Consider the following 12,287-nt stretch of genomic DNA (forward strand, 5'->3'; position numbering starts at 1 on the left):
ATGCTGAAAAATCTTGTGTTTTTTTTTTACTGGGTGAAAAATGAAAGTATTTAATAAATGAAAGTATTTTTGTTTTCAAACAAGTGATATGGTTTGACTCTGAATAAAAAATACTAAACTTTGAACTCACAATTGTTTCATGTAGTTAGACTATACAACTCAATGTTGAAAAAGAATGTTAAACTCTTACCCAGCAGATTGTGTAACCTTAAGAACAATTAGTGACAAATGCTTTAACTAAAAAAGTTAAACTAAAAAAAAAAAAACTTTAAGTTTGACTCACAGGTTGTTCATGTCTGGCCAGGCCATCCAGAGGAAATCTTCTGAGACGTCAACTTCTCCTCCTTGCTGTCCTGTGATGCTGCATATCTGCTCGTTTTCGGTTTGATCTCACAAGAAATGGTTGAATTATTGCCAACAGGAACAGGGTCAGATTCATATTCAAAGCTATTTTCAGTAAGACGGAAGAGAAAACTACTGAAAAAAAGCCTCCTCGCAAGACCCTGTAAATCGTTCAGCGGCAAAAAAAATAAATATTGCCATAGACTAATGACTTGAGGGTTTATTTCTGAACAAATACATTAAATCGCCACCAAAGTGTTTGTAATTTTATTATTTAGAAAATCGGCCACGTTTTCCATGGTCAAGACATAGCAGATTCATAAATAGTCTTTGTAAAATCTTCATATGTATTATGTTTGTACTTTGACAAATAGGTGTCATTCTCCGTGTTAAATAGTAGTAGTTCCCCTCCAGACCAGGTGGTGGCGGTAATGCGCCACTTTGGTTTCGTGTCAAGCGCTTTATGTAAACACCTGAGATAGAAAAGTAGAAAGCACAGGGTGTCCAAATTGTTATGAAATTCAGGGAACTGCATGATGCCGATCTTTGAAGGCTTTCCAGAAGTTACAGGAGAGAACAGGATTTCTGACAAAGTCTGAGTCTTCTGAGGATCACTTGATGATCAACTATTTTGCAGGAGACTCTATTCAGAATGAACTGACGTTAAGTTGAAACAGCTTGTATCTTGGAACACCTTTGTTGGCAACACCACCCAAAGTTATGGTTTTTAAGTTAAAAAATATTTTGGAACTCTACCCTTCACATCATACAAAGCACATCTCAACAGTACTGTAAAATTATTGCTTATTGGAAACAAACTCTCCAAGGGATTAAAAAGAGAGTTCTTTTGAAACTTCCCCCACCAGCAAAGCATCATGGGAAGTATGACGTCACGACCCCTGAATAGCACACGTTTCTTGTGAGAATTATCTAACAGAATCACCCACAAAACACACAGACATAACACAAAGAAGACAGCACACCACCACTTTGGGATTGGAATGTAATTTTATTAGATTTCAACCCTTGGGAGTCAAACTAAAAACGGAGCTGTCTGATTGGTCCATGGGAGAGCTCATGCAAATGAGAACAAACTCAATAGCTAGAATGTTCAACAACGGATTAATGATCAATACAATAATTACTATAAAATGTTCTACACATACATAAGGAACTAAACTAAGTAGAACTTCTATTATTTCATGAAAAAAATAACATGTAATCAACCTACTTCATCAAATACGAACGAGAAAAGGGAAACCTTGAGTCAAGCAGCTGGTCAAGCCAATCACCCCAGGGGATTTTCATCTCAAACTTCCCTCTACTCGACCCCTGCTGGACGACTGGAGAACCACACCCCACGGAGAATTTCACTCAAGGTTGCCGAACTAGAGCAAAAACAGCTCTTTTAAGAGCTTTCCTCATTTCTACTACACTTCGATCTTCGACGCTCCTGACCAGCAAGGAAGACCACCGGACCCCCAGTGAGAAGGAGGAGGTCTTCAACTTTACTCGAGGTTAGTCACGACCATTATGAATTTTCCCGCGACTTTAAAAGGACCGTTACTGTAAATCAACGACCTTTTTCACACTAAGACAACACTACTCACCCTCTGATAAACAATTTTTTTGAATAAAAACCGTAAAAGTTTAAAATCGATAGGACGAACGTAAATGATTTGAACTTTTCCTTCGTTGAACCGGAAGTGGTCATGGCAATTTGATTCGAACGTAATTTTTAAAATACTTTTTAAAGCAAACCAACCGAATTTTCTTTTTAACGGACACAAATGTACAAAATGACACGTAGAATCGATACTGGTCGACAAACAACAATTTTCTATCCGTTTCAGAGATCGGTTTTTGTAGTCATTCCGCCATCTTTATAGTTCTTGGAATTCGAACGTAGTTTTTACAGTTTTTAAACCACATTAAGTAGTGAAACTCCTTTCTAATTGATCAAATACATAGCAGTTCACATATAATACTTTTTAAACACCGCGGTCGACATCTGTGGAAGTGCGGTCTCGCTAGCCGTCACTGACTTTTTGCATGCGCGTTTAAACTTGCCGTGTAGTTGGTGAACAACACTTCCAACAATATGTTAAATGTTTGGCGTCACCTTTGTACCAAATTTTATTTTGGGTGGTTATACGTAATACTATGAATGAAAAGGCATAACTAACAATAATCCATTGAAATGTTTGTGTAATCTTTTAATAAATTGGCATTTTGGGTGGTTTCCATGTTATATGCTGACTGAATGAGACAGCCTCAGTGAGACTATAATGGCAATATCTCTAATTTTATACAGTAAATCTTCTTAAAACTTGCTGTTATATTAGTGAACATCATTAACAACAATAATCCACTGAAAGTTTTGTGTAATCTTGGACAGAAGCCACTTTAGAATGAATTGACATGACTGGACCAGATGTGTCATTTTACGTGGAGAATCTTTATTTCTGTTTCATTCCATGCCGTGCTCAACAACACACAAAACACTTGTTAGTGTTCAAACTCACCTTTAGAATCTGTCTGATTGCATAATTTCAAACAAACACATTCTTCTTGGTAGTTGATTATAGAATGGTCAGACATGCAATAATGGAATAAATCTGTACATCAAAAGACAATCTAGAGCTGCAATATCTCATTGATTTCTGAGCACAGTACATGTTATTTGATGAGTAACTGTGACATGGGTGATATTAGTGCTTTATACCGTCTTTTCAGCTCGCTGGCGGTGTGCACCGTAAACTATGATGTAAACCCGCATGCAAAAAGTCAGTGACGGCTAGCGAGACCGCATTTCCACAGATGTCGGCTCACCTGACCGCGGTTTATAAACGCCTGCCGACCCGTGGGTATTTCCACTGAAGATCAGTTCCAACGTATTTAGTACTTTTTAGGTTTTATGTTCAATTTTCAGTGTTTAATAATCTAATATAGGACACATGTTAAATTTGTGTATAAATTTCTTCAAATGATCTATAAGTGTGTGGCAGCCAGTATGAATATATTTGCAGGAACACAGATTTTAAAATGGCTGCTTGGCCTCCTGTTCGCTTTAGGATTGATGTTAAAGTTTTTATTAGTTTATAAATGTTTGTATGGTCTTGGGCCTTCATATTTATCTGATATTTTAAAGTATGATCCCCTCTGGACCCTGAGGTCCTCTGATACAGGCCTTTTGGTTATCCCAAAAGTTAAAACACACTGAAAGGCCTCATTCAGTTTTAATGGACCTCCTCTATGGATTAGCCTCCCAGAGAGCATTTACCATTTTATGTCTATTAAAGTTTATGTATTTGTTTTAAATAAATGTTATTTTTTTTATTCCTTTTACATTTTATTTGTAACTCCAGAGTTTTGCTCTGAGGGATCTTCCACACCAGTGGCTGACCATTTCTGGACAACAGAGAGGAGCTGTTTGCTGGTTTTTCCAGAGAGCCTTTTGTTTTGTAAGCCAGTTAAGAGTTTGGTAAAGGTAAGTTAAATTTGCAGTGTTTAATAATCTATAGCAGTGATCCCCAACCTAGTTAGCGCCACGGCCCGGTATGACGTAATTCAAGGTTTTCACGGATCGGGTTTCTTTTTTCAATAAACTTTATTGCACATTTTTTAAGTTAATGGATCGGTCTTTGAGATGTTGGTGGAGGATTACTGTAGCAACGCCACGCAGAAGGAGTAACAGATATGTGACAACACACATCCCGAGCTTTAATTTTGACACCCATGAATGGAACATTGCATGGGTCTCATCATCCTCCCCCCTTCTCATACTCATGGTGCAAAAAAGTACTGTCTGTTAAGTGTAGCTTTCTTTTCTGGAAGTGGAAGGCTCCTCCTGTCTCCTGGCTGGGCCTTTTCCCCTAGGCTCATTTTGCTAGCTCCTGGGTTTTATTTTAGCAGTAACTTATCACGTGGCCGAGAGGAGCACCTTGGTCTGCGTTACTGTTGACAGACGGGTGTGACAGTCACACAGAATCGGGCAACTTTTCTAAATAAAACATCTTTCAGATTCAGATATAAAAAAAACGGAAGTAAGTTATTATTTCTGTGCGGCCCGGTACCAAATGACCCACAGACCGGTACCGGTCCGCGGCCCGGGGGTTGGGGACCACTGTATTATAGGACACATTTATTATTATTTTTACATTTATTTGTGTAGAACTATTTTCCAATAGTCTGAAAATATTGTTTGTTTTTGATTATTGGTCTGTGTGGTATAAATGTATTGCTTTAGGTATACATAATAGAAATGATAATCTTATTTTACTGGTGGTTTCATTTTTATATATTTTTTTTTATAGATGCCACGAAAGAAGGGATTTAATATGCGTCGCACCAAAGTGTGTAAGGTTCAAGAAGAAGGTAAAACTTCTGGTTGTGTGTGTCAGGAGCAAATACAGAAGCCTTTGATTTCTGGAATGAAAGTAAGATTAACACATTCAAGTGATAGTACAACATCTCTTACATGTTGTGTTGTGGCTGCAATCAACCATGTTGTTGCTCCAGTGTGTACATGGAGGGACGCTGATGTTGACAATATTAGAAATGAAGGTGTGCAGTTGGTTTGTTCATTTAATGGAAGTGATGGATGTGTGAACAATTCCGAAAAGTTATTCAAGGTTTCTGAAAAGCTCAGTGTGTTTGGAAGAATTTGGGATGTTGCTATCAATGAGCCTGTGTATTCTGGTGATTCAAAGAGTGAAGATTTTTCACTGTTGTATGAAATGATGCAGGAGCGACTGATGGAGGAAGATCTGTGTTTGTTGGATTTGCAGGGTTTCGTTTGTGCTGTCATTCATCACAAAGAGTATTTTGTTGTGGTCGATTGTGGTGCACGAGATTCATCTGGAATGTTTTCTAATATTGGAACATCTGTGGCTGTTTTCAACAGTTGCTTTAATGACTTGATGTTGCACATTTGGAACTTGAAAAAGTCTTTGAATGCAGAATGGTTTGGCATCAGTTCAATGTTTGTGAAAGAAGCTTCTTGGGATGGGTGTAATAATACATTTGGTTTGGGAGCAGAGGATGCACGTGTGAATCAGTCAGTTTTGGGCAAAAGACAGACTGGTTTTATAAAAGAACATGTTCAGGAGTTAAATGACAAAGTTGTGGTTGGCGAACAACGTAAAGTGTTAATGGAATGCAAAAATTCATTGAAAATTGGAAAAAAGTGCAGTAATTTAAAAAAAAAATCATCTTCAGTGATTTTAAATGAAAACAATTGTAACAGATTTGACACAGAACGTTGTGTAAGGGGATCTTTTCATCAAGGAGATCGGCAGCTTCAAAACAGAGGTGTGCAGTGCATGGCAATAGCCCTGGTGAGTTTGGCTAAACACACGGATCATAGTGTTTTTGAGTGGGAGGCAACAGACTTGGACCATGTTGTGCTTCTTGGTGATCAGCTGTACTCCTCAGTGTGTGAAAACAAAATTATCCCTGGAAATTTGAAGTTTTTGTCAGTACCTGATTTGCCCATGGATTCTGAAATTGATGGTAAATTATTGAAGTTTGAGTATGGTGAATACGTTTCTGGGATTGTTAATGTGAGTAATGGTAAATTTGTTGACAGTGGTGAAGTGATAACTCTTAAAAAGGGACTGGAGCACATGCTTGTCAAGTATAAAACATGTTTTTTGACCATAGGCAGTAGTACTTGTGCTGTTATTTCAGAAAACGGCCATTATGCTGTGGTGGATTCACATGCACGCAGTGGTACTGGAATGGCAGATGTAAATGCAAGAAGTATTATCATGTACCTTCCTAGTCTTAATGATTTATACAATTATATTTGTTGCTTGAGTATTTCACTTGCAGGGAAAGAAATGGCTTTTGAAATTGCATCCGTTGCTGTGAGTGAAAATGATCATAGTGAGAAAAATGAACAAAGTGTGCTTGAGAAGGATTGTAAAACTGGATTAAATACTGAGTCACATTTTGGTTTTGGGTGCAGTTTAGATGTTCAAACTAGTCCCTTACCGTTGCATGAAAGTAACAGAAAGCGTAAGCTTTTAACTGGGCAACGTGAATCAAAGAAGACAAAATGGTATGATGCTAATGAAGCTAGTTTGGGTGTTGAGTTTATTGGTGACGTTTCATCAAAGAAACTTGAGTTTTATCCTGTTGATTTTGATGTTACACAAGCATTGTGTAAACAACTGAATGTGCATTGTGAAAACACTGCATATGCTAACCCTCTAGAGGTTGGCATGTTGGGAATTCCATGTCAAACTGATCATATAGTAGCTGATGGCAATTGCTTTTTTAGGGCTGTGTCCAAAGTTATTAGTGGTACTGAAAAAAATCACTTAAAGTTAAGACGTTCAGTTGTTACACATTTACAAAAAAATGTTGTAAATTATAGTCCTCTTTTGAGATCTGAAAATATGTCTGTGGATGAATATCTCAATGTTTCTAAAATGAGATTTTCTGGTAGTTGGGCTACAGAGGTTGAAATTCAAGCTACAGCTGACTACTTGGGTGTCAGTGTGTATACGTATCACAATGAACGTTGGTTGAAATATGCCTGTCAACGTAAAGCTATATCTAAACAAGGCATATATCTGCAAAATATAAATGAGTGTCATTATGAAGTTGTAACTTGCGTTCAACTTTTTCAGCAGCAGCGTTGTTTTGGGTTGTGTAAATCTATGGAAAAAAACAATTTTGGTCATATGAAGCCACATGGCAGGTCTCAGGTTGGTGATTGTAATGAAGTTTTGTATAGTGCGTTGGTTAACAATGATCACCAAAATAGTGAAATTGTGCAAAGAAATAATGTGGTTGAAAATGTTTTCCGTTTTTATCCATTGTCGTTCGAGAGTGCAGTTTTGTTGTCAAAACATATTGATTTAGATTTTGTGAAGCAGAATGAAGAAATTCCAACTAATAATGTAACACTTGGTTCTATTTGTAAGACAGAGGTCACATTAAATGATGGCAATAGTTTTTTTCGAACTATTTCTCGAGTCATTAGTGGTTCTGAAAAATGTCATAGAAGAGTTCGACTGGCCGTTGTTAAGTTTATGCTAAACAATAGTGACATTCATATGAAGTTGCTGGAGAAAGGCTATGGAACAGTGTCTGAGTACATTCAGAAGTCACGTATGAAATATGTTGGCAGTTTTGTATCTGAGATTGACATTCAAGCTACTTCAAATGTTTTGGGAGTAGAAATTTTTGTACACAATGGTAGCATATGGAGAAAGTATAATCCTGTAAATAGAATATTTGGAAATCAAGGAATTTATTTGCGAGAATGTGATAAGAAATATTATGAGGTTGTTGTCTGTGTTCATTGTAGTGGTGAAGATGGATGTGCCAATTGGTGTAAAAGCAATAGTATTTGTTCTGACACACCACTGCTAAGATGCCGTTCTTTTCAACCACATAATGTTAGTTGTGATTCAGTTGGTGAATCTTCTTTTTCTAAGTATCTAAAAAAAGAGATCCTTTTACCACAAAATGCATTATCAAATAATTGAACAGCATAAACAAAAGAAAAAAGATATGAGTAAAAGGAAATATGAATCTGATTCTTTGCATAGATCCAGAGCATTGGAATTGAGTAAAAATAAGTATAAGAAAAATGCTATCTATAGAACGTGTGTTAAAGAACGTAGTGCTGCAAAATACAGAACTGATCCTTTACACAGAGATAAAAAAAAATGGAAGTAAAAACAAGTATAAATTGGATTTGTTACACAAATGTAATGTTAAGGAAATGAGTAAAAGAAAATATCAGAGTAATGTTACTCACAGAGAAAATGTTAAAGCCCTGAGTTCCAGAAAATATCACAGTAATGTTACTCATAGAGAAAATGTTAAAGCACTGAGTTCTAGAAAATATCACAGTAATGTTACTCATAGAGAAAATGTTAAAGCACTGAGTTCTAGAAAATATCACAGTAATGTTACTCATAGAGAAAATGTTAAAGCACTGAGTTCTAGAAAATATCACAGTAATGTTACTCATAGAGAAAATGTTAAAGCACTGAGTTCTAGAAAATATCACAGTAATGTTACTCATAGAGAAAATGTTAAAGCACTGAGTTCTAGAAAATATCACAGTAATGTTACTCATAGAGAAAATGTTAAAGCACTGAGTTCTAGAAAATATCACAGTAATGTTACTCATAGAGAAAATGTTAAAGCACTGAGTTCTAGAAAATATCACAGTAATGTTACTCATAGAGAAAATGTTAAAGCACTGAGTTCTAGAAAATATCATCAAGATCCTCACTTTAGGAAAAGTGTGTTGGATGGGAATAAATTGAAGCGACAATTGAATAAAGAACGGTTAGAAGAGTTTGATGTTGTGATGAAACAATTTTTGGATAAAGTTAAGGATGGACCCGGGTTTGTTTGTTGTGTATGTCATAGGTTGTTATTTGAACATCAAGTATTACATTGTAGAAAAGAGTCCTACAGTAATGCAGGACTTGAACTTATTGCTGATCAATGTATCACTTCTGATTATTTGCATACCTGTAATGCTAACTGCTCAAAAAATTGTGAATGGATGAAAACACCAAGAAGCAAGTTGTGGATTTGTTACACGTGTCATGCTAAAATAAAAAAAGGTCAAGTACCAGCTGAAAGTGTTAAAAATAACTTAGAACTTGAACCTATACCAGCAGAATTGGCATGTTTAAATCAATTAGAACAACATCTAATAGCGTTACATATTCCATTTATGAAACTGTTAGCATTGCCCAAAGGTGGGCAGAATGGTGTGCATGGACCTATTACATGTGTTCCTGCAAATACTGAACAAACCAGTTTTTTGTTACCACGCATGTCTATTGAGGGTTCTCTTGTGCCTGTGAAATTAAAACGGAAGCTTACTTATAAAGGACATTATGAATATCAGTATGTTGATACGGAACGTGTTAAGCAGGCTTTACAGTTTTTACAAAGCCATAATTCTTATTATAACAACGTGAAATTTAATAATGATTGGATTAATGGTTTTTGTAAAGAAAAATCTGATGTGGTAGAAAAAAATGTTGAATGCACTGCAGATGTTGACGTTTCAAATGTTTTAGGAGATGAACTTCTGCATGATAGACAGCAGCATTGCATGTTTCAGGACACTTGTCTAATGCCAGTAGACATTGGTCAAGAGGCTTTGGATCAATATTTTGATCACATTTTGAATGTAGCTCCCGCTGAAGGCAATAGTCCGGTGAAGTTGTTGTCCGATATTACAAATGAGGCTAAGTGTTTTCCTGTGTTGTTTCCCAAGGGTGGACCAACATATCATGATGGAAGACAACATCCTTTAACTCTATCACGATATTTTAACAACAGGATTCTTAATGCTGATTGTCGTTTTGCACAAAATGTGGAAGATATTTTTTTTGCCCAATATATGACAGAATTAGAAAAGGTCGTTTCAAATGTTTCGATTGCAGTAAGAAAAGGTAAGTATAATTTTAAAAATAAACGAGTAGTTACTGGAGAGTTGTTGAATAGTGATGATTCCATTAAAAGGATGTTGGAATTTGATGATGAGTACCGATTTTTAAAACCAATTAGAGGTACGCCAGCTTTTTGGCAGGCGGCCCAGAAAGACCTCATGGCTTGTGTGAGGCAGCTTGGAATCCCCACATGGTTCTGTTCATTTTCTTCAGCTGATATGCGGTGGAAGAATTTACTTTCCTGCATTCTGAAGCACGAAGGTAGAACTGAAACTGTGGAGCAGTTGGAATGGGCAGACAGATGTGAGCTTTTGCGTCGGAATCCTGTCACTGCTGCTCGGATGTTTGATTTTCGTTGGCATTGTTTTCTGAAAGAGGTTCTTATGTCGCCTGCATGTCCTATAGGAAAAATTAAGGATTATTTTTATAGGGTGGAGTTTCAGCAACGAGGCTCACCACATCTTCATTGCCTGTTTTGGATAGAGGATGCACCTGTAATTGACAGAAATACAGATGCTGAAGTGATTGCTTTTATTGATCGTTATGTGACTTGTGAGTTACCATCAAATATTGACTTACTGGAAATTGTAACATCTGTGCAAAAACACTCTGAAACACATGCGAAAACATGTAAAAAAAAAAGGAACTGTGTGTCGTTTTAATTTTCCTAGACCACCTTCTGCGCGTACATTCATATCACGTAGCACAAGTGCTGAAGAGACACAGTCTTGTCAATGTGTGTTATCACAGAAAGAGTCTTGCAACTGTAAAGAAAATGCACAGACACAGCAATTGAAGAAAAAAGAGGCTTCTGCATTGATTGCACACATTAAAGCTGCTCTCTCAACTGATGGGCCAACTTGTGACAATGTTGAGGATTTGTTTGAATCTGTTGGGTTAAACCAAAGCACATTTGAAACTGCATATAACTGTTGTGCTCGGAAAACCCATGTTGTGCTGAAACGTCAACTTAAAGAAGTTTGGATTAATCAATATAGCAAGCCACTGTTAAAATGCTGGAATGCTAATATGGATATACAGTTTGTTGTCGACGCATACGCATGTGTTGTGTACATCATTTCTTACATCTCTAAATCAGAGAAGGAAATGGGTTTATTATTGCAGTGTGCACAAAAGGAAGCAAGCAGGGATGGAAATGCTTCTGCCAAAGAGAGTCTAAAAACATTAGGCAGTACATATTTGCACAACAGAGATGTATCTGCTCAAGAAAGTGTTTATAGACTGACAAATGCACATTTGACAGAGTGCTCTCGGAAAGTTGTGTTTCTTCCTGTTGGTGAAAATACTGTTAAAATGAGTTTACCGTTAAAAGTACTAAAAGAAAAAGCATCAAAGCATTCTGTTAGTACAGATGATATGTGGATGACAAGCATTGTGGATAGATATAAGAACAGACCTAAGAGTGATGATTTTCCTTCAATGTGTTTAGCAGTATTTGCTTCCGAATTTCGTGTGTTGTCAAAAAATGAAAGTGCTGCTAAGCGAATAAAGTTGAACAACAACACTGGATATGTTGTGAAAAGAACCCGCACACAACCTGCTGTTGTACGTTACGTTAAGTTCTCTGAAACAAAACAGCCTGAACTGTTTTATCAAAGCAATCTGCAGTTGTTTTTGCCATACTACAGCGATAGCCAGCTGAAACCTCAAGGTTTTGAAACGTATCAAGACTTTTTTCATAAGGGCACGATAAGACTTGGTAATTCAGGTCTGCAGTTGGTAAAGTCCGTGGTAACATTAAACAGAAGTAAATTTGAAATTGATGGTGATAAATTGGTTAATGCTCAGCAAGGGATAGATAATGCTGGTGTAGTTGAAGATGGGTGGTGTGAATTATGCCCTGAGCAAGAATTGGAAAGACTTGAGTGTCAAGAGTTGTTGCAGAACCAAAAAAGTGTAGATGATGAACAGGAATTTGATATTCCTGATTTAAGAGTTTCAGCTCAACATAGCCATTTCTTTCAACTGAATAAAACAAAAATGCCTCGTAGTGATGGCTTGGCTTTAATTCGCTCTTTAAATGAAATTCAGATGGATATTTTTTACCAAGTGAGAAAATGGTGTGTGGAAAAGGTTTTGGGAAAAAAGCCAGAACCATTCCACCTGTTCATAACAGGAGGTGCAGGGACTGGTAAAACTCACCTAATTAAAGCAATACAATATGAATCAAATAGACTATTGTCTCCTCTTTGTCGTCATGTAGATGACATCTGTGTTTTGTTGACAGCTCCCACAGGAATTGCTGCGTTTAATGTACAAGCAAGTACTATACACAACACTTTCTGTATTGGTAAAGATGTCCGCTTACCTTACACACCACTGGGTGAGGAAAAATTAAATTCTTTACGTGCCATTTACAGCAGTTTACAGATTTTGATAATTGATGAAATATCCATGGTAGATCATAATTTATTAGCATATATTCATGGGCGTCTGAGGCAAATAAAGCAAACTGGTAACTCTGCATTGTTTGGAAATGTTTGT

The 12,287-nt window shown here is 36.7% G+C and overlaps 1 protein-coding gene and 1 long non-coding RNA gene across 4 annotated transcripts in view; one reads left to right on the forward strand and one right to left on the reverse strand.

The window, feature by feature from the left end:
- Positions 1–12,287, reverse strand: part of LOC101169294 (leucine-rich repeat transmembrane neuronal protein 4) — a 268,742-nt gene that overhangs the window by 167,823 nt on the left and 88,632 nt on the right. The window lies entirely within an intron of this gene.
- On the forward strand, positions 1,714–7,949 carry LOC144994418 (uncharacterized). Its single transcript, XR_013657950.1, has 3 exons — positions 1,714–1,859; positions 3,711–3,832; positions 4,659–7,949. It is a non-coding gene; the product is annotated as an uncharacterized LOC144994418 (long non-coding RNA).

This window comes from Oryzias latipes, chromosome 9, assembly GCF_053564925.1.
Source record: "Oryzias latipes strain Hd-rR chromosome 9, Olatipes_Hd-rR_3.1".
Classification (NCBI taxonomy): domain Eukaryota; kingdom Metazoa; phylum Chordata; class Actinopteri; order Beloniformes; family Adrianichthyidae; genus Oryzias; species Oryzias latipes.